The sequence below is a fragment of the Osmia lignaria genome, chromosome 6 (genome assembly GCF_051020975.1).
Source record: "Osmia lignaria lignaria isolate PbOS001 chromosome 6, iyOsmLign1, whole genome shotgun sequence".
NCBI lineage: Eukaryota > Metazoa > Arthropoda > Insecta > Hymenoptera > Megachilidae > Osmia > Osmia lignaria.
The window spans coordinates 10559353-10582473 of NC_135037.1; the positions used below are offsets into that span (position 1 = coordinate 10559353).

Genomic DNA, 23121 nt, shown 5'->3' on the forward strand with positions numbered 1-23121 from the left:
TACAATGATAATAAATGGTAAAAGCATCGAGGCTGAAATATGTCTTTCAGGCGAAGGCTGTCGATTGAAATTCAATGAGCCCCCCCTAGCTACCGCCTGAAATTTAACCAAGTTTCATTTATACACAAATACCCGCGTGCAAAAGTTCCTTTTTCTTCTCTGTGTTTGGTAATATTTTTTGAATGGAAATTACCATACATTTCATTCGTACAAAGATTCTGTCATTCTATTTCCTTTTCTCGCACGATAATGATAACTGACAGGTGTTTCGTTTTGTGTTTCAGGTACGTACTATAAATCTTCTTGGATGTACAAGCAAACGTAAATTAACATATACGAGGTGAGCTTTTTTCTTAAATTACGGTCACATAAAGTAGAGCCTAGGGCTATAATTCTCACTAGTGAGAGTTCCAAAATTGATGAATTTTTTAAATCTAAATTGAGAAAATGATGCAACGAAGGGTTAATACAATTAATTATCACCGAACAGAGTTGCTTAAACGAAATCCATCGGGTTCGGTTAATTCTAATGATTCATAGATAGATAACAATTAGTCCGTCAGTGAAAAGCTTGTCAAGATAATAGACGAACTAATTAATTTCACTTCGTAACCTCTTCTTACAAATTTCTGAATCAAACGAACTATTATCTTCTCGCTATTGATGCGGATTACAGAATGTATTTTCAATTTAAATTTATAGCATTTCAAAATGAAATGAGTGGAGTTAATTATAATAGATATGAAATGTGTAAGAAATATTTTTTTTTTGTAATTTACGTAAAGATGATTCATCTGTGCAACAAGAGCCGAGGAGAGACTTTACCGGTTCTCTAGTAAGCTGCACTTTCTTGTGCCCGCTTTCGCGAAATAATCGAGGATGCTTCCGGTGCTCGACACCCGGCCGGAACTCGATATCTGGCAAAGGAGGTGGTCAGTGAACCGCGATCATTGAAATTCGATTAGAACCGATCGAATCTGTCTCTTGGGCTACGACGAAGCTGTCAACCTGTCGGTCAACTGTTCTATTTGTGGAAAGTTACTGCACATTTGTGAAAGCGGATAGTCTGGCTGTCGATAAAAGGAAATCGAGACCGTGTAAACAAATGCGGGACACGCGTTTCCTTCTTGTGCGGGTGTACACTTTGAAAACGAACCAAACTTGTTTCCCTGCAATTCTCGCGAATTAAAAAGAGAAAATTAAAATGGTCTTTAGCACGTTGACTGTCATAGTTTTTAAGTAAATTAAAATTTAATTATTTGGGACTTTCGAATTTTAAAGAATAATAAGAAAATTTAATTTTTCAATTAAAGAATCAAGTCCAATTAATTTGCTGCTCGAACAAAAATTCCAAATCCCCTAGGATATTTGCCGGGTGTAATGAATGATTAAAGTAGCGGGTCAGAGTAAATACCGACAATGGAAGGAGCCGCGAGTCGCAAGAAAAGACGTCCGATCAATAAAGTTCTCGATAAAAGAGAATTACGATTGGTTCGACGACCTATATTTACACGCGGTATATGTACCGATGAAACGTCAAGCAGGGCTACAGTTTCCGGATCGGCCGTGCCACCTTTCGTGACGAGCATCTTTTTTACGAGCCACGTTCGCTCGGATTCGACCGTCATTAGCCTAATTAGCCGATACTAGACCGGAAGTAGTAAAGGCAAAGCAACTCGCGCATGATATTTTCGCGTGCCTTCTGTCATTTCTCCATTCCCAACGCGAAATCTCGTTTTCGGACGTACACGTGTTGCGCGGCCACGTAAACTCTTTTATTACCCAATTAATTCGAATTAACAAAGAGAACTTTCCAATTAATTTAACGAGTCCTTAGACTATAAGTAGACCGGTATACATAGAAAATGTGTGACAAATATATTTTCCCTTTTCCTCTTTAGTAGGTTCGCTCGTTTTTCTTTTTTCAAATGGGTAGTTTCAGCTGAAGTGTGTATTCGAAGAGAAAACAATTACGAGCACGTACATATCCACCGCACGAGATAAGTCGGTGTCATAAATTACGGAATACAATATAAATGCAAATTTAATGTCGGCCAGCCTACTGTTATTTGCCTTTATTTTCTCTTTCTTTTAGATCGACCGGTATCTCTATATCATTCACCTCTTTTGCTTATAATGTGCCTGCAAATGATCGTTGATCTTAAAACCGTATCTGTGGCTTGGTGCAAGAAGTACCAATGTCGGTATTTACTAATTTAATGATTTTTTATCATTTATTTTAAGTTAATTATTTTTTAGAAAATTATTTTTTTTTTACAATTAGAGAAATTTGAAATAAATTTAATTTTTCAATCAAATTGATTAGTTAAGGAGGCCTTCGAAGTTTCGCTAGCCCCGAATCCTAGAAATCTTAATACGTGTCCTCCTGAGAAGGAAACTCGGTGTAATTTGCTCCCGAAACGAGGCTCGATCGTTGGCGATAGGTGTACGGTGCGGGTCCCTGGTCTCCGTTTGAAATGCACTTCAGTATGCGGAGGCACGCGCGTGCCAGACGAATGGCGTAAACACAGCCAGAACTCGAGTTAGCGGTGTAACTAGCGAAAAGACGTATGTTCCGAGCCGCGTAAACAGCGTTGGTCAACCCAGCTGGGTGCGTAGGCGTTTATTCGTGTCAAAAGTTAACACCTTCGCGCGTCGTACATCGTACAGTTCCAGTTTCTCTCCCTTTCTATCCCGCCCCCCTAATTTCCGTCCCTCTGTGTAATGAATGAAAATCATTGCCGATTATTAATTACCTGACCGAACCTTTCACGATCGTTCGTTAATTAACGGGGAATAATTGTAATTAAATATTCCATCTCTGTCAGCTTAGTATTTTCATTCCACGACGTAATATCGTTGATGTTACGATCGGTTTATTGCACGTTTTTATTGCCCGTCGTTGGCGATAGCCCGCGATATCGGTTTATTCTCCTTCCCGGTTATTAATCTCTTCCAACTGCCACGTAATAATTGGTGTAGAACGAGAAAGCTTTGATGGACCGTACGACAAAAATACAGATCGTATGACCGAGATACACCTGTCGAGAAATTGGCCCGGTATTTTGCAATTCCTTTGCTTAATTATCGGCACAGATACGATCGAGTACACTTTGGATTCCAACGTTGTCGGTGAATGCAACTTTTGAACTTTCGACTTGATAAGCTCGCATTTTCTATAATCGTTCGTTAATCGAGTACAGATTATCCTGATTATTTTCATCGACGTTATCGGTCTAATTTCTCGGTGTAGATAAACGCAATTTGGAAACGCGTGCGTGCACGAAAAATTTCATCCTTCCTCGAAAACGTGAATTAATCAGTGCGACCCGTGGCACCGTCACGAATACGATCATCACGGCGAAAGGGGATATAGAAGCGAGAATGGAACGCGAACGTTGCGTTAGAATCACGACATTAAACGAGCCAGGCAACCGCTTTTCTTCCTGTTTCTTTGACCTGATTAATTCCCGCGATATTTCTCCTCCTAATCCCACTTTCATTTTTCTAGACTCGCGTTCCACCGTTTCATTTGCCGGGTAACAAATGGCCAGGAAAATTAGCGAGACTCTTGCTCTGCTAGGGGGATTAGCGTTTCGTGCCACGCTTCCCGTCGATTCTTTTTTCGGCAGTTCCATGAAAGCGAAGGCCACGCGATAACCTGCTTTCCCTTCCTTCAAAGAAATTATTCATTTTTACTTATTCTGCCTCTCTCGTTACCCAAAAATAACTGAAATAATTAAATTTTGAACTTTTGTTTGTTAGAAAATAAAACAATCAAATCGTTTGCAACATATTTTTAAATTTTGATGTGAACGGTCAAGTGAACTTTCGCTTTTTACCAGCTGGACATAAATGTCCCGCGTTAATATTCGTGGATCATTTGTCGGGCAGGTGTTAAAAGGATCTCGCGTCGGGAGATGCGTGGAAGAAACTTGGCACCATGAGCTGTCGCAACGAGTTTGTACAATCAGTAAATTGCGAGGGGAAAGGAGGAAAGATAGCGGGAATAATCAATGACTCAGTTGGTCCCTGGTCCACGTGGCTCTGCGTAAGAAAGTCAATGAGTTTGTTGACTCGTCGCGCTGGCAATCATTGCCAAGAAACATCGATCCTCTCGTTGTTTTATGATTTTCACGTGCTATACATATCCCCCGAAAGTATGTAGGGTAGACACCGTGCCTTCACTTTATTCTTATATTTATTAAAATGAGATACATTTTTTTTAATACTAAAAATAATTCACATATTATGTTCTAGTAAAATAGTTTAGGTGAAAAAGCCTAAATTTTTTATTTAAAAAAATCCAGTAACTAGAATGAATTTCATACTCCTTTTTATTACTACGTACAGTAAGTGAATAAACTTTGACAGTCAGTTTATCCTAGTAATTTTAATTCACTCTGAATGTTATATTTTTCAAAGACCGTGTCAGCTGTTGTCGTAGAAAATTTCCGCTTTTCCTTGAATGGTGACGGTAGCAGAGGTCCGTGTGACGGCGAGCAAAGGTTGCCTTATGAGGAATGGCGCCACTCGGCGTGGCCATAGTAGTCGCACGGCATTAGCTGCACCCACGATACCAGGCGATCGTCCACCGATCCTGGAATGGTTATTTGGGTTAAACACGTAACAAACAAATAGTCGAGCGTCGAACATTTACATGTTGAGTCACGCGCCAAGTTACGCGTGTACCGAGGCTACCTTATGCCCGATTTACTTGCGTCTACCTCTTGAAGCGAGTTACCCGCTTGTAAAATGCATGCCTCGTCCTCGCTGTACATTGTTCTGCTCCAACGACAACGGTTCAACGGAACGTTTCGTTTGTCAGCTGCGAAATTGCTGGAAACCTTTCAAGATTTGACCTTCTATCAGAAGGGAAGATATTTTTTTACACTTTAACCCTTTCGAACCTGATGGATTATTTGTTAATGAAAAAATAAAATTTTTTTATAAATAAATCTGCGATTAAACAAAGAAACGGTACAAAGAGTCATAGACCTTACGGAAGGGTTAATAAACTGCAATCATTCGCACGTAACATTGCCCGTCAAAACATTGCCGTTCCATTGAAGGAATACGAAATGGATCCCCCCCTACCTCGAACCACCACACGTAATCAGAATAACGATTCCACGAAGTCGAGTTCGTTCTGCTTATCATTATCAACGTTCGATAAGATGCGTAGCAGGAAAACCGTCTCAGCGTTAATCATACTCAGACGTACCCTTTTATTTACAAGAGGATCTTAATTCGTCTCTTTATTTTCCCCTTCTCGATGAAGGGGGTTCCAGGTAGCGAGATAGTAAGAATCGTTATCGAGGTGGTACGCAGCCTCGTGGCGGATATCTTATCAGAATGCGTGTTTTAACACACTCGTACAGCTCGTATCAAATTCAATCCGCCCCCGCTTTTGATCCCTACGTATGTCACCCCTCAGCGATATTTCGCGCCAACGAGATCCGCGATAACGCGTGCCAGCTAAGCGTACGATTCGCATCGTTACGTCACCCTGATATCTCATTCGTCAAATAATTATTTACACCTGGTATTTTACCTACGGTCATCTGACACAGACATTACCTACTAATTATTTTGGACAGTGTCATTGTAGGGTAGATGTACCAATTGTGGAGTCTTGGAATTGAAATTATCGATAAGGAAACACAAAGAAATTTTTTAAAATGAATAATTAAAGCTTCGATCTGTCATACAAGTCAATGTCTTAAATGCAACACTTGGTGTATCCATTGATGCGCGTTTATTATCTTCGAAATCAGATTAGAAAATAAACGTCCCGCGGATGAAATTAAACACGATACGCGAACGTATTAAATCGGTGAAATGAAAAAATGTTATAAGCAGATAAATGGAAATCGTATCCGATTTAATATTAAAATATGAGCGTAGCTTGGAATGAGTTTCGTTAATTCCAGATTTTTTACACGACCCTTTTGTGTCTTTTCATAAATGTAATTGAATGGTATTTGTCCGTGTCGCTTCAAGGCTCTCGTAGCTTTGTACACGAGTGTTGGCAGTAGTATTTGCGAAATTGAACTGGCGCGACTTTTTTTTTTTTCCAAGGTCGAATGAAATTTGCATTTTACGAGACACACGCAGAGGATACTTTGTCCCGAATGTGTGTACCGCGATTCTGAGAACGAGATTCCAGATAGGAAATAAAAGTACAAAGATCGAGTCCTCGTTCTGTCCTCCGCTTCAGTTAAAAACATAGAAACAAAAATATGAAATTAATAAGAAGGAAAGGATTGTAGACTCTCTATAGAATTTGTAACACCTTGTTGTTTTCTCTCAGTTATTCAGCTCGTTAGTTTTGAAGAGGTAAAAAGAAGTAAACAAAAATTAACCCAATTTTCTCGTTCATTTTTCATAGCGAACCCCTGCGTCGAACACGAAGCCCTTTATCGATCATTTGCTACCCTATCCCCCCTTTACTTTGGTCCCGCGATCCGCTCGTACGCAATTCCTGCCAAGGACCACCTCCGACTCTCTTTCCTCGTAATCCTCCTGTTCGTCTTATTACTTTTCCTCTTCTTCTGCCGCTTCTTCAGCTGTTCTTTTTCTCCAGGCCACGTAGCTCGTTGCATTCCAGAGCCGACGCGAGTGGAAGGACCTCGCCAAGGTAAGCGGGTCCGTTCTTCTTCGCTGTGTACATACCTGGTGGTCGCACATAAACGCACGCACACGATGCAACCAGGCTCGCGTGATCCCTCGACGCCACGTACGTTTCCCATTGACGTTCCTCCACTGATATGATGCGCCCCTGGCCAACCGACCGCTTATCCACCTGCCGCGTCCCTAGCCTCCATTTTCACCGGGAAACCATAATCTTGCTCCGTGTTGTCCCGGTATTCGGTCGTCGCAGGTGGTCCTCGTAAATTTCCGACCAAATTCTTCTTCTTCTTTGTCCCTTAACTGTTAGCTTTTTTGTAGAAACCGTCACACCAGCGGTTAATCCTAGAAATTCATTTCCAACGCTTTTCTTTTTGTTCATAATATTATACTGAAACAAAATTACTTCTTTGTTCTATAATATCTATGCCTTTTCTTTTTTTTTTCAGTTAAAGATTTATTTTTAAAAGATCAGGGTAATTATAATTATTCAAGTAATTTTTATTGTCATATTTTTAAACATGCAGAAGCATATTTTTTTCTTTCTTTCTTAGGAAAATCTCATTTGATTGCAAATGTACTTTCTCTTTGGTTTTTTCAAGGGTTAAAACGTTGATTTCTATTCTGTAATTTCTCACTCGTTCGAAGAAGGTAAGGTCGTTTGCGTTTTTTTTTTTTTCCCCCCTCCTTTTATCCGGACGCGAATAGGGGACATTTGCATTGCATATAATCGCGGAAGTTGCAGGGATTCATAAGCTATTCCACGGAGGACAAAGACACGATCCTCTCCGTTATTGGTCCGCAGGTGTCTCATTAACGCTTAGCCGTTCGAGCGGCTATCGCGCTAAATGCAAGAGGAACGCGGGGCCTGCTAAGTGAAACGAACGGGAGACGGTAAACGGCACTGTCCTCGATTATTCGAACACGGAGGAAAAGTGTTTGGCCGAGGGAACGGTGAAAAGGTGCTAAAATTCACGAGACCCCGATGTACATAAGCTTTCTGTCGTAACTACGGCTCTTTGAGCAACTTCCGCTGTACAGATGTTAGGTATTTTCTGTGCACACTGGGAGAAAAAAGGATGAAACTACATATTGTTTATAAATTTTTTTATTTCTTATTTCAAAAAATTATAAATTGTCAATTAAATAATTATATTTTTAATCTAATACATAATCAGTTGAATAAATAGATTAATTGAGATATGTCGGACCCCTGCTTAAGGGTTAATTTCAGAATATAATATTTTCGAGCAAAACTATGAAATAATGAAAAGGTTCGGAGAAAACGAGAAACGGAAGCATCGATTCGATTCGATTGGCGCGAGCTTGCGGGAATAATAGCTTTAGCGCGCGGATGGAAGCCAATGAAACGGAAGTCAACAAATGGAAACAACGTGGGCGTGAAAGTTGGAAAGGTCGACGATGTTCGATCATCCATCAATTTGATCGTGGAAACTAATGCACCTTTATCGGCAATTCCGGTTACGTCGTTTTCCGAAACCTCCTGTCTACCCCCATCTCCCTCCCCACTCTTTTCTGCGTGCTGGTTCGTAAGTCGAGCATAAATCAACCCTTGTTGGCAAACCCAAACAGTGCTTCTCTGAATCACCTTCAACTACGATTCGAGACTCGAACGATCGAATTGAAAATTTCAAAAGTATTAAAACAATTTTTGTAAGAAATTAATTTTTTAATTTAAACCGAATGAATTGTTTTCTTTTTTGTGTAATGATATCTATCAAATAACTTGAGATCGAATTAAGATTTCTAAAGCCCCAGGCTAAAAATCTTGGTGAGGCCCGTTGATCGACAAAGTTGATTCAAAAATTCTGTCACTATGCGGAGGCTTCATTTTTTCAACGATCTCTAGGCACGTGCCTATTTTGCCTAGCGATAAACACGGCCCTGTCCCAGAGATAACGATGGGCTGCTACGATAAGGACGAAAGTTTCATGAAAATATCCATTCGATCCAGACGATAGAAGTTCTTCGGTTCCAACGCGTTACACGAAAAGAGTTAACGAAGTTCGTTAAACGAAGCCACTGTTCGCTGATGAGCTCGAACCACGTAGCTTGTTTTAAACAGCAGTTTTCGACGGCCATCAGACGGCCGTCGTATAACACGTCTAAAATGTAGTGGATACGTTCCACGTATAGTCAGCATTATTCGAGAAGCACATTCCAGTGGAGAATTTGATTTCCTAGACTTCCGCTACTTCACCGTACATACATGGCCGTAATGGAGATTGCCCAGGGTGGTTCACGTTTGGATAATGGCCAGAGAATCGGTTTAAAGGCAAACTTACGACCATTGCCGCATCGTTATTTCAGGTTCTTGTTAAGGAAAACAAAAGATAATTGAAAACATCGATGAATTAAAGTGTCGTGTTATAAATTAATTATTAAGAGAAAAATTGATCTGAAAATTTTATATAGTTATATACAACAACGCGTTAAAAAATTTGATATTTCAGAGGAAAAGTATTTAGTGCGCGTTATGTTCACGAAAGGTGTCGGTTAGATCCGCATACCTCTCCCGTGAACCTTGACTATTCTGTTTGCAACACCTCCCGGCGTTCCTACCTGTCTTTCTTTCCATCTTGTTACCTCCCTTTCTCCCCCACTTTGTCTATTTATCTCCTATTCATAGTTCAGATCTCTCGATGAATCTGCGCCTCGGCATACCAGTCGCTCTGCTTTCTTTCCCTGGTACAAGCTACTTTCCAGCCCGTGCCTTTGGATAGGATCTTCTTATTCCTCATCCTGTCAAAAGGAACAAGTACGCTCGCGATCGAATCGAGCCTCCCTAAGGAAAATGACGATACAGGGGTGGCAGGAATTTTCCGGGGAAAGGGAGGTCCACTGCGAGGGTCAGAAACCCTACGGCGGGGGGGAGGAGGATTGGGTACCCGGAAGCCCGCGGGAAGGAAGAGGGGCATCTTATTTCTCCTAGAAAATTCTTAGCTATAACATAAATGAAAAATTATTAAAATTCCATAGATCTAAATTAAAAGGATTTTCTTTCTGTAAATAGCATCGAAGGCTGTGCAAGGCAATCGTCGAAATAATTTTCAACGATATTTAGATAATTTATGTAGGCAGGCCGTTTCCTGGAAAATCGCGCCGGTTCACCTTGTGTGGAATAACGATCGGTTACGATCGCCGCAAACGTACTTGACAAGAATGCAGTTTCACTGGCGGCGGGTTACCGTTTTTCCCTTGCCATCGACCGCGACCAATGGCGGTCTAAGATGTCGGCGAAAGGATTTCTATTTCCGTGGAATTACGTCGTACGGCTAGATCTATTGCAAACGGACGGTTTCGCATCAGAAATATTATTCGTATCAACTTGCTTTTCTTCCGAGAAGGATATTTCATCGCTCTCCTTCCACTCTGTTCCATTACGAGTCATTCCTATAATCTATTATCATCTTTTACTTTATTTATCAATATCCCCGCAGAGCCAGAGTAGGTTTCTCATATTTATATTAAGCTCCAAGATCAAAGACATCGTCCTTGGGGTTTCTTGCCTCTGCTCGACAAGAAGGCGAACTAGTTGGCTTTTTCTTTCTCGTAATCATCCTCTCGAAGGTTTCCCAAGCGTTTCACGAGTGCCGGGAAAAATTGATACTTAATAGTCCTAGCAATTTGTCAACGCGACCGCCGGGCCGGATGATAAATTGCACGGAGTCATCCTTTCTCACGGTCATCGGCTCAGGATCGACGGTGTAATGTATAAATCTTGAATGCTCCACGAAGAAACCACCTTATCGCATTCGGAGACACGAGTTCCCTCTTGTAGTTGACGAATCTCTGAGCAGACGGTCAAAACGGTCAGCTTAACCTTCCGTATTCCTATCGAGTCAAGTTCGTGATTAGATTCGTCGGATATCGCGACCTCGATGCATTCGTAGATTCCATCGTACATGCAGGATGACATTGATTAACTAGCCATCGTCGTTTCAGATTCTTCCCGCAGAATTCCACCTCGGGTACGATGCACCCGAAGGTCGATTTGTTTGTATTCTATTCGTAAAAGATGATAGGGATTTTCGGATATCTCTCTCGGCGGAGCCATTCTAATTTTATTGACCATGACCACACACGCCAGACTTTGCCTCTTGGCAAGTTCCAGATGGAAGGCCTGCCGGTACTTTGCTCGGTATACCGAAGCTGTAGTATAACAGTCGTTTCATTGCTGGCGGCAGTGATTCATGGATTTCCAGAGCCCGTTCACCACGTTCTTTCACGTTCGACGATCTATGAATAGATCATGTCAAGCGGCATCGTGGCCTGCGTCTTCCTCCTGCCTTCGATCCGTCTACCATTCGCTCCGCCATCCTCCTTCCATTCGTTTCCTACTGTTTCACGGTAATCTCGGCTGCTATCGACAAGAGAGCGATAGCACGCGTTGCGATCGGGATGTATAGCGTCTGTTATGTCGATCGATTCGCCGGATTGCTCGGCGAACCGTTAAACCCTGAACGGCCATCGCGAACAGCCTGAAAAGAGTTCGAGACGGAGGAAAGTCCTCCCCCCCGCTATTATCTCGATTTTCCTTCGTACTTTTTGCATGCCCGCCCGCTGGTCACTGGAGTAAGCCGCGACAGGTCGTCGACTTGTGAATCGCAATTTGACGGACCATGGAGAGGATACTCCTCCAAAGGGAACGCGTTACGGGGATGCGTGTTCAAAGGGACCACGAGCGAGGTGGCAAACAAGGTTCGTGTGTACCTAGCTTGGTCTCTAGCATGGCCGTTCTAATTACCGGGAAAATCAGGAAGCGGAAGGTTAGTGGTACACTGGGATGAATCATTGGATCGATAGTCGATAACGAGTTTCGTCATGGATACATAGGTGCCACGTGGGTGGCAGGACGCGGACTCTAAACACGTGAAACGAGAGGCGTCAGTGTCTGGTGGTACCAGGCGAGTTGCAATACTGCGTCTCATTCCTCTTTGCTCGTTCAATCGGATGCGTCACAGGAAGCCGAACGCCTGACTGACTGGCCAGAGAGCGGCTCTCTGATGCTGCTAACCTATCGTACGATCAATTCGTTTTATTCTACTCGTTTATCGCGTTAGCCAATTGCCGTACTTGCCGTCTGCCACTCTAAGGGGTTCCAGGGAGTTTGCTTTGCTGCGAAGTACTCTTGCTCGTCTTGACCAACTTCTCACCGATAGAAAGTTTATTTACGTTAACGCGTTCGCTCCAGTGTCTTTTTTAAAGATTGCTGTTTAGTTAGTTCAAAGTTTTAGTCTCAATGGATTTTTTCCCTACTTGTCTCCAGATACCTCTCCCCTTCATTTTCTCGTACAACGAATAACTTACACGTTATTTTAAGTCGTCACGTTAGGAGACTCGCCCTGCATTTACCAAGTTCTTTCGTCCAGTTACCGATTCAAGGTCACCGATTATCTGCCCCGCGGATACCGGGGCGGACGACTTTACGATCTCCGAGAAGCGTTTCGTATCGTCCGTCCGGTTTGCAGTGGTCGCGTAGGCGGACATTTTTATCGTGCCGAAGATTGGTATTTCTTTGCCGTTGCACGCGTCGTACGTGAAAGTAGCCGCGTACCGGATAGACGAACGCGAGCGCTCGCGGGCCCGTGGGCAGGAGCGGCGATCCGGTCGCGGAGATACGCCCAGGCGGAAGGACGCCAGGAATTCATAGACAATGACTTTTCTCCCACTCTGTTTCTGCAACACCGTCTGCTCGTCATTCTCCGCGTCGTCCGGCCTGCTGCGCTTCCGGGTCGAACCAGACACCGCCGCGCGCTGGCCGTTTCCTGTCTGCGACTAAAATGGCGGGAAAATGAATCGGCACCGAGGAGGTCGGAGATTAGATCGACCTCCATCCCTGACGAGAAATCGATTATAGATGATGTTGATAAGAGAACAATCGGAGAACGTTCGTTGCTCGGTTCGAGCCGACACGAATTTTTCTACTTCTTATAAATCAATGTTACGCCAGAGTTATCGGCGAGAACTTAACGATTCATGACCGCTCGTGATGCATCGCGATTTCCATAAAACCTCCTTCGGTATATTCAAATTTCCACCCGAGCAAATTAATGCAAACCGGTTTAAAAATCGAACTAGCCAATTCATATATTTAACCCTCCGACGGCGGACTATAGAGAGAAACCCAATTTGTACTCCATATTATTTTTATTTTTTAAATTTTACTGGCGGCAACTAAAAATGGCTACTTATTTGAAGTCCTCTAAGATGCCTTCGCTCAGAGTTATTTTAACTAGAATAAAAATTGTGATAAAAAAATAAGGGCGAGATAATTTATAGAAAAAAAGGTGGAGGGTTGTCGGTGGGATAAAGGAGCGCATATGTCTGGCACGTTTTCGTGCGAGGAAAGAGAATGAGGAAGAGCCGGCGCGGGCGGCGCAGATCCGGGAAGACGGGAAGCCGGTGGGGTCCACATAGCTGGGCGCACGGCTTGCTCTGCGCGGAAGCAGCAGCTGACGCGTCGCGTGACGTCACGGTTTGCGTGGGTCGGCGTCCCGACGGCGGACGTCGCTCGATATCACACTCGCCCGGGCGACGCTCCTTTTTACTACGCGCACCTCCCTCCTCTTCCTCTTCCTCGTACTCTTACGCTACTCTCATTCTCTTTTCGTTTCCGTTCTCCCCTTCCACCTCCTGTATTCCTCATCGGCATTCTTTTTCCATCTTTCTCCTTTCTACGCAGATCCAACCGGGTTCTTTCTCATTTTGCTCTTTCATTGTTTCTATTATTATTTCGTTTATCGCGTCTCATTCTATATCCCAACGAGCCTCCGCTTGTTCGTTTCCCTCTTCGGCATCGTTTTTCTCCTCGCATACTCGTCATTCTTCGCAATTTTTTCTCTTCTCTCTCTCTCCTCGAATCTTTTCATTTTACCCATCCCTCCTCCGACTTTTCTTTTTTTTTTCCTCTTATTATCCTCGTTCTCGGTGCACCCACCCTTATCCACCGGTCATCCCTCTTCTAATCGTCGCCTCAGACTCTCTGCTCCGTTGCTGCAGTAGCAGAGAGCAGGGCGTGACGTCACGCCCGTTACCCTCGCCCATCTCGCGTCGGTTGCACCACCGCTGCAACTCAGCCTGGCAAGCACCAAAACCAAATAACCCCCCTTCTTGTGGTCCCTGCACGTATTACAGGGCTCGCATCAACTAGCCTGCGGCAAGTTCGTTGCCTCCTCTGTGTTCAACCCCTGCGCACCTTCCCGCCAAACACTACCTATTCCCTGCGTATTATCTCCTTGTACCGGCTGCATTTTATTCTCACGCACTTTCTCCTGCTTTTCTGGGTTATCCTGAGAAAATGTGCATAAATTTCGACCCTCTGTTTCTAACAATATATCTAACAAAAATGTTCATTTCTGTTTCAGGTACGTTGAAACTCCCCTGAAAGTTTGAATTCAAGCACGGCCTGAACGGTAAGAGACAATTCTGTTGAATCGAGTTCAGGATAACTAAAATATATCGATTCAAGTTTGCGCGTAATGTTACGCCTTTGTTCGATGCTCGTTCGTTCCCGAGCCTTTTGCGAGTGGCCCATTGACGGCTCGGCACAGTTTCAAGGATCGACGACGAATCGAAGGTACAGCCTTATCGGGAGAGGTGGGGAAACAACGGGAGGACTGATACGTGTGTACCGTGTGTGAAACCAGGTCGGGTTATAGGGCGAACAGTTTATTGGAGATGACTGCGATTGCCGAGAAGTCGGTCCATTTCATTGTAAGCTGTTTAAATGGACATTTTTGAAAAGTTCCTTGTAATAGGTTTAAACCGTGGGTAATTATCGCAGGGATAAGAAAACGTTGGTCAAACGTTTAGCTGCAGTCGTCCGTACGGTATATTCTAACGTACTCGGACAGCAGAATTAAAGTAACTGGCTTTAAATGCAGAGCCCCAATTTTAATTCAATATTTTTATAATTTGACGCTGATCTTTTAAAAAGTATTCTTTTAATGTATGAAATTATCGTTTAAAAATGACGTATTTAGCTTTTGGATATTGGTTAGGTCCATAATTAACCATCAACAACGATATCGAAGTAAATTCCAAAGTTGATAGTTGAAATCGGGGAGTGGTGGGCGCGGCGCGGCGCGGCGCGGCGCGGAGAAGCGATATCGCGCGGCGTGCGTTCGAGTTCGGGGATATTCGGCTCGACTCGGCTCCGTTCGATTCGATTCGGTTCATTTCAGTCAGCTGGCTGACAGGGCGTTGCCCCGCGTGCGATGCACCATTCATTACGGAGTGCTGCAACCAGAGAGCCGACCTAGCGCGACCAGACCGAGCCTGCACTCTCTCCTCCTCTCCCTCCCCCTCGTCCCCTTCTCGCACTTCCACCGCCCTCTCGAGCCCTCCCTCCAGCCTCGCTCGATTCTGTTTCGGCTGCAACTGTGGCTTGCGACCGACCACCTACTCTACTACTACTACTACTCGCGTACTACTACCGCGCGTACAATACTGATACTACTACTACTATTACTATTACTACTACGTCGTACGATACTTTTGTCATCGCGAACCACCACCGCGCCATCCTCGTTACTCTCGAAGCCGTACCTAATATTTGCCAGAGTATTCTGTCGCTGCTTTTAATGGTTCCGTTACAATTACTACCTGAACTTCGCCAACAGCAACCGAGAAAGAAAAATGGGAACGTTTCTGCCCCCTCCCCCTTTTGCCCCGACCACCGCCCCCTCCCTCCACGGCGCGGCACAGTGATCCGCCATCTTCTCTCCCTGATTATCGACGGAGCCTGTGTCTACGCTCGCGATGAATGACGCCACCGGTTTTTCAGATTCGCTCCGTCTCGCATTGACAGATCTTTTGGATCGCGCCGGTGGGAATAGCGGGCGGGAGTGGGAGGAGGGATGCGGTAGCGTACATCTGCTCGAGAGTGCATTGCGGGAAGCTTTTCAATGAGCGGCTGTACCCGAGACTATACCAACCATCGCGACGTCTGCATGCGAAGCGTTTTCTCCGCGTCGAGTTCGGCTAATGAGAAAGTCTCGCGTGCTCCAATTGCATTGATTTGAAGTACGGCCGGGTAAATCGACCCCTTCCCAACTTCTCTCATCCTGATTGACGTGAATTTTATATTTTTTTCCACGTCTTATACGCGTACTTTGCTCGATCTCCGTTTTCATTCCAATTAAAAATGTTAATTTATGTTAACATCTGATAATTATAATCAAATACCAATTTGAATATGAATGTGACTTATTTTCAAATTCTATTAATAGTAATTTTTATTCAAATCAAATATACTTAAATTTTTTTATTTATTTAAGTTTAGAAGGTTTAAAAGAAAATAAAATAACGTATGTTGTTCCCTATATGCTCTATTAATCATTATTTCTTTTTACAATAATATGGAGTTTATTCATGCAATTATTCATGCTGGTGCGTAATTACGTAGATGACCGATAGGATAATTCTAGAAAATGAACAAAACCACCGTATGTACAGTGGCGTGCATAGATTCCTTTAGGGAAGCATGGGGCGAGTGCTTCCCGCGCTTCCCCTCTACCTTGTAAGAAATCCTTGCACGCGCGTGTACATAGTGGTTTCGCAGGTTTTATTGCAATTCGTTTATAATTACGGCTCGATAGTAGTACATACTCGTCGACTCTCACGCCTGGTCGACGTAGCTGGCAGTGGGTCAAACGCATACGCTGCGATGAAACGTGGCATAGCGATGTTTTAATGATCGTCAATCATCGTGATTATTGGTACGATCGTAGCTACGGTGTGCCAAGAATGCTTTCGCGGTGATTCGATGACACGCCTTTACCGGTGCCTTTTGTTAGCCGAGTCAGGTAAACAATTATCTATAATTTAGTTGAATAGGAACAAATTACAGAAAAAGAAATTCGAAAAATTCTTTCCAATTCTAATATGGTTTATTTAATATGGTAATTTAGTTAAATAGAAATGAATTTAAATTATAATAAAAAATGACACAGGTCTCTTTAGCCAAATAAAAAAAAAAATTAATTACAGACAATTAATAATAAATTTTCAATTTTAGAAATTCATTTGAAAGGAAATTTGTAGTTTCAGTTCGTTTCATTTTATTTGTTATCTGTTGATGAAAAAAAAGTTGGTACACCGAAGCCTATTAAATTGAACGATAACTCCTTTCAGCCTGAAAAGGGGAGCAAATAAAAGAGACAGGGTAGAACAGAAGCTATATAGTGAAAGAAGAGGTGACGTTTCAGATATGAGTTTCGCGGTGAACCACAGTCGGCGGTTGGCGAGGTCAGTAGCGTTTTCTGCAGCTACGATCCCGTCTCAACAGAAACTCCGCGTTAAAAATAACTTTTCACCGGCCGATAATAGAACGCGCGGTCCCACGGAGAGAAACCGCGCGCCGTGTGTGTCTCTCGTATCCGTTTGCCCGCTGAAAGGAATCGTGTGTGCGAGTGCAACCGCACGTAGCCTCTCCCCGTTGCACCGTTGCACATTGCTGCAACCAGACGCTTCTGTCGTTGCAACTCGCGCCGTTTGTTGCATTATGCGCCACTAGAGCGCGGCACATTGTGGCACCAGCAATTTCTTTCTTTCCTTTTTATTTTTTCTAACACGTTGCGAAGAAAAATCTGACAAGTGTTTTCACGGTTCGTTTCACCGCGATAGGTTTATTGTTCTCTTCTGGGAATATTACAAAGCGCATTATTCGAGAAATGAAATTTCATAAGGAACTGCAGTCCATCAATCTAATAGGTACTTTCTCCTCTCTCTCTTCTCTCTGTTTGTCGTGTTAGAATTTTTGCAATTTTTTCTTTCGATTACCTTACCATGTAAATTTAAAATTCTTACCTTTCGTGTAATTATTAAGTAAAATGGTGGAATCTTTTTAGGTGATGTTAGGAAGTGTCTGAATTTTATCAGGAAACGGTCTCTTTTCCCGTAAACTACTACGTAAACGTTTTAAAGACGCAAAGGGATGAAAGTAGAAGAAAAAGGGTAGGGGTAACATAGAAGGTGATGGCACGAAGGTGGCGATGGAATGACAAGTAGCGGTTGAATCTTTAATCTCTCCCTACGTGGGATATTAAAGTTTCTCAAGAGTTTGGCAACTACTTGAAATACCATAGTGAAATGGAGTTTAAGTTTCGACTGTAACCCAGACAGGGGCACGAAAGTGGCAATATCGATGGATATCGATCGGCATCTCTGAAGGAATTTCTTTCTTCATCAACTACGATCTTCTTCCTCGAATTATTCCCTTATCGGTCCACACCCTATTGAGGGAACTTGTCCTTTCTATTCTTACCATATTTCTTTTCCATTTAAACCTGGAAAATTCATTCTCTAGGAAATGCTTTGTCGATAAAATATAGTAGACAATAAAATAAGTTGAAAATTCTTTGCATTAAAAGCGGCGGGTCCCAGAAATCTGAATCCGCTGTTGGATTTCAAGTCGCAACTTTGAAAGGTCCGTTTCGATCGATCTGCTTCGATGCTAATGTCTCTCCTCCCCTTTGTTGTCATAGAGAGGACATTCGCTACGCTGCAACTTAAAGTTCATTATTCGCGAAGGGGGATTCAATGAAAACGCTCACGCGCTCACGTACGCGATCGCATGGGAATGAGAAAATATGCAGAGCGGCTTCGATCGCATAGTTAATGCGACACGCGTACACATGCAGAGGTAGATAGTTAGAAACGTATTCTCTTCGAGCCGGCGTTTTGAGCCGTACCAGACAGACACCGTTAAACCTGTCATTTGAAGTCTTATCGTTAACATACCGCCTGAATTATTCAAAGATTTTTCACGAATACTTTAAACAAATCGCGGTTGTACAAAATGAAATACTTCCAAAAATAACGAGAGATTTTCTGAAAGAATTTAATCGATCAATCGACGAATTAAAATACGCCGATCAATTATCTGTATTTTCATTTTTTTTTTTAAATAGCAAAGAATAGGAAAAATAGAAAAAATATGCAAATCCTGAAATATCTCGCAAAATTGCTAATTTATTGCCTGTTGAAATTATACTTTTGAAAAATAAATTCCGACGCCAATGTCGGTGCATAATTTTCAAGGTGCACGCGGAGAACACCATGGAGCGAGAGATGGGCGACGAAGGGCGTCGAGCCCCCATACGCGACGATAATTTCCATCGTGGAATGACGACCGCTTCATGGTCACGGAATGCAAACAAACCATGTCCGACGAGGACCTTTTTCTTCTTTTTTTTTTTTTCGTTATCCTCTTTCGCGCCTTCTCTTGTACCGGCGTACAAGCTGGCGCGTGTGCACCACCTTCAGGCTCGATTCACACGCGCCTACTACGAGGAAATCTTTTTGTTCCTGAGAACGTGTCCCCCGGATCAAGTTCACCGCTTTGTGCCACGCTTCCGGTCTACTTTTTTCAACGCCTGCGCGTTCAAACGGCTTCCAAATAATTTTCACCTAAAACCTGACAATTTTAAGTCTCGGAAGTCTCGATGAACCTGTTGTAGAAAAGGCGCTTCTCTTTTGATTTCAATGATTTTTGAATATGTTGTAAAATTCGACATTTTCAAGAAAAACAAGTTGTTTAAAATCATAGAAATTAGATAAAGAGCGTCTTTTCTACAAGTTCAGCCTGATGTAGGTCAGAGACTAGGATCTCTGAATCCGCCGCGATTGGTCAGTTGTGAACGGAGCTGAAAGGGGTTGCGTCTCGCTGTCCTTGTCCGACAGTTAAGGTCAGGGTCGTCCACACGTCCAGTGACTCGACTCTCGGCTTGCCATCCAATGGGCATCGCGTCTGCCATAAACGGCCATGTGCTGCTAGCCAGGCCTTCGATTCATCCGTGATTCCAGCAAGACCACCAAGGCGACTAGTTTCCCTGCCTCCATGGCTACCCGCTCTATTTACACCCGAGGTGTATAGGTAGTTCCTTGAAAATCTGACCGGTGTGTCCTGCCGCGTTTCTCAGGGACGTTTCCACGGATCTCCCCGCGGATGTTCCCATGGTCCTCCGTAAACACTTCGCATTTCGTGCAGCAACACTTTGCACACGGCCGTGGCTACGGGAACGCTGGATCGGGCTTAATTAACGCCTTCGAGCTTCTTTCTCGTTTAGGGGGCGGGGTTTGTGTTTCTTTGAATTAAATGGCGGCGGATTTCTGTTACAGTGGGTTCCGGTTATTTTATTCATCGTATATAATAGGTTTTATTTTAATATTTAATATATGTAAACTAATAAATAAACGGATTCAGGTTGATACAGGTTAAGAACAAAATAATTGTCGCGATGTTTACCTACGACTCGGTCTGCTCGACTTCTTGGATTTCCACGCGACAGCACATTTTATCCCGTAACCGCTGACTGCGAAGTCGACGGTAGATGTTGTGCCATTTCTACGACAGATAAGGCACGATCCGTCAAACGGCACAAGCTCTGGCTTTAACCCGAGAACAGCTCGCATTTTACAGCGATAGAAGGACAGGAGGTCGATCGACTGTGTCGTCCGCGTTCTCTCGGCTACGTTCTCACGAGACCCACCACCGTTGACGCTTCAACGAACCCGTGAAATCTACCGCGAAGAAATCGGATGCTTGCGTCTGGGATTTGTCGCCCGCTGCATTTCTATTTTCTTCGGCTAACTTGTCGCTTTATCCGTGAAATTTTACAGAAATTTAACTATTTAAAAAAATGTACAAAATTGTGAGAAAATTTAACCATCTTAGATTAATATCTGAAACACTGCTAATTAGTATTGAAAGTCGGTTTACGATTATTAGTCTGGTAGTAGTTAATCAGAAAGCTGGCGCAATTATGGTCTACTACAATGGATGCGAAATCTGCTAGGCGACCTTGACCGTGACCATGAATCAGCCCCATGAATCGCATGCAGTCGCGGTCAGGCTGTCAGCTTATCTACTCAAACATCGAATCTGGAGCACGTTAACTAATTACCGGCTTTTCCATGGCTCTGGCTGAAGCCGGTAATTGCATGGCCGTCGCTATCAGTGTTGACTCTCCTGGGAATACAGTTGTCCCACCGTGTTCCCTGGATTAGATACGTTACTCTGTTTTCCTTTCATTCTTTTTTTTTCATCTCATCTTTCTAATTTCTTCATTTCATTTTTCATTAACGAGTGATTTGTATTTCTGAAACTATGAACAGTTTGAAATTGAAATAATTTATCTCCTTTTATGGGAGATACTTTAAATATAGAAAGGATTGATTGCGATCGATCGACCGGTAGGATACGGCCTCTCTCCTTGGTCCGTCTCTTTCTCCTGCACGGACATTCCCACGCGCATTCCAGCCGGCTGCATTTTATAGCCGACAAGCTCGCGGTCTAACGGCCACTCGGCGAGTATGTTGAACCGCCGCGAAGTTGTTACGCGAACGTTATGTATTTATGTTAATGAGCCCTCTAACAGACGATCAGAGGCAGCACGAGTGCGCATGTAGCTGACACGCGCTCGTCCTCCAGGTCAGAAAGCTGGAGCACTTTGGGGCATACAAAATTATTGATTTTTTAAAAATATATTCCAATAGTGTTCTATAAGAAAAATTCAATAATGCAAGTTTTAATTTTAATTCCATTCGTTTTAACGTTATATATAAAACGTTGGATAAAAGTCAATATGACGTGAAACTATCCTTAAAAATGTTGGTCAAAAGTGCATCGAACTCGCTAAGAAGGTCACGTCGATTTCATAGGATCGTAACTATGCGCCTGTCGCGATATTTTGGCTATCGTCGCCAGTTTCCCAGTGTTTTTGGATCGGTACACGACCGCCACTCGGAAACGACATCGAGTCGCTTGGGAGTAATGTCCTCGAGTGCACGTACAAGAGTGCGCCCCGCTTAGAATGCAGTTGCATAACGTTATCCCCACTGATTGCCTGTTTCCCTTCTCTTTCTTTCGCCGCTTTTCTCTCGTTTTCTAACGATTACTCTTTGCTTTCTTGCCCTTTCCTTTTTGAAAGAAAATGCTCTGATCCTTTTGCATTCGAATTTTTTCTCGGTTAAAATTTACGATAAAACTTTGTCAGTTACCTGGGAGGAATTTTTCAGGTGCAAAAAATTAGTTGTTCCGATTTTGATTATTCAAAATTAATTGGTAAGGGTAGGACGGTTTAATCCCCTCTTTCACTTCCTCCCCTGTTCCGGGAAATTCGTACTTTGGCAAGGTATGCAGCTTTCCTCAAGCTCGTCGAACTCGAATGCACTTAAGTTATTTTTCTTAGCGACGTTCTCATGCCAAGTCTACTAAATTACACCAGTGAACGTGGATACGCGTTCTTAACACTAGAACAAAGAGGTATCGCGAAGGAACGGACTCGTATGGCGGACCATGGAGAGAGCCCTAATTTTAATTTGATTCCGTATTTCATATTATTTTTATTTCTTAAATTTTTCACTGCCTATTATTTGACTATTTTTTTATTTAGGCAATAAAAAGAAAGAATAAAATTAAGTGATCGGAAAGTGGGTCCTTGAGGGTAGGACAGAAAGAGCGTATCAGTAGGTTTTCGGTGGACGGAGTGCAGCAGGCGTGTGCCGCATTTGCGGCGTCTGTGCCACGCCAGACGAACGAAATGCAGGTAATTTGCAATCCTCGTTCGCTTTAATAGACCATGAAGCAACGTTTACGTTACCCGGACGACAAGATTGCGTTTCAACCGGTCCCGATATTCTTTTCCCCCCCGTGTTTCGTCTACGGGACGAGACGTAACGTTAATTTTAAAATACAATCTTCTAGGCTCGTTGCAAAATCGACTGGTGGCGGAATTTTGTAATTCGCACGAGAGGAATTTTAGCGACGCTGTGCGTCGTTGCAGCTGGAAGGGATACGAACTGGCTACACGTGGAAATGAGTTCAGCAGGTAGGGTCACGAGCTCAGATCACGGGCACGGGCTTTACGGCTGTGAACTTTCCTTTCTTTCGATCGCCAGCTGCGCGGCATTATGCCCTCTAGTCTTTTCCTCTTATCGATCCACTGTGTCGTCACCCCATTCACTCGCGGTCACAGCTGTCGTATCCCGATTTTTCCGCCACCGAACAACACCCGGAAAAATCTACGGCTTACTGCCAATCTCGCTGTAGAAAATCTTTGTCTTCTGTTATTCGACGTTTGTCGATTGTCATCGGTTCGTATCGATCAAATTCTCAAATACCATGCCAGGTTCAGATTTATCTCCATCTAAATTAAATCTATGATTTTCTTTTTATTTAATAAATTGCATTACTATATTATCTTTTTTTCTTTTTCTTATTATTTCACAGGTATATTCCTATGCCAGATAATCGCAATTCTACCGTACTGACTAAAATCGGTCTTCTATTTAGAGAACTTTCGGGTGATCCATAATGCAGGGAATCGGGGTGCTAAATTCGAGCAATTCAATTTAAATCCCGTATTCGTTCAATAAATCACCGAATTTGAACAGATATAGGGCACGTATTAGTGACCTGACCCCGTAGTAACCTTTCCACCTGAGATATTCTCAATGTAAAAG

The 23121-nt window shown here is 43.2% G+C and overlaps 1 protein-coding gene and 1 long non-coding RNA gene across 3 annotated transcripts in view; both read left to right on the top strand.

Moving 5' to 3' along the window:
• LOC117607731 (uncharacterized) overlaps positions 1-14065 on the top strand; it is a 37079-nt gene extending 23014 nt beyond the window's left edge. The window contains exons 2-3 of the long non-coding RNA XR_004582220.2: positions 285-340; positions 14019-14065. This is a non-coding gene — a long non-coding RNA (uncharacterized LOC117607731). The remainder of the gene's footprint in view (positions 1-284; positions 341-14018) is intronic.
• The window catches only part of crp (transcription factor cropped), a 72473-nt gene that overhangs the window by 38044 nt on the left and 11308 nt on the right, over positions 1-23121 (top strand). The gene's annotated exons all lie outside the window — the stretch shown is intronic.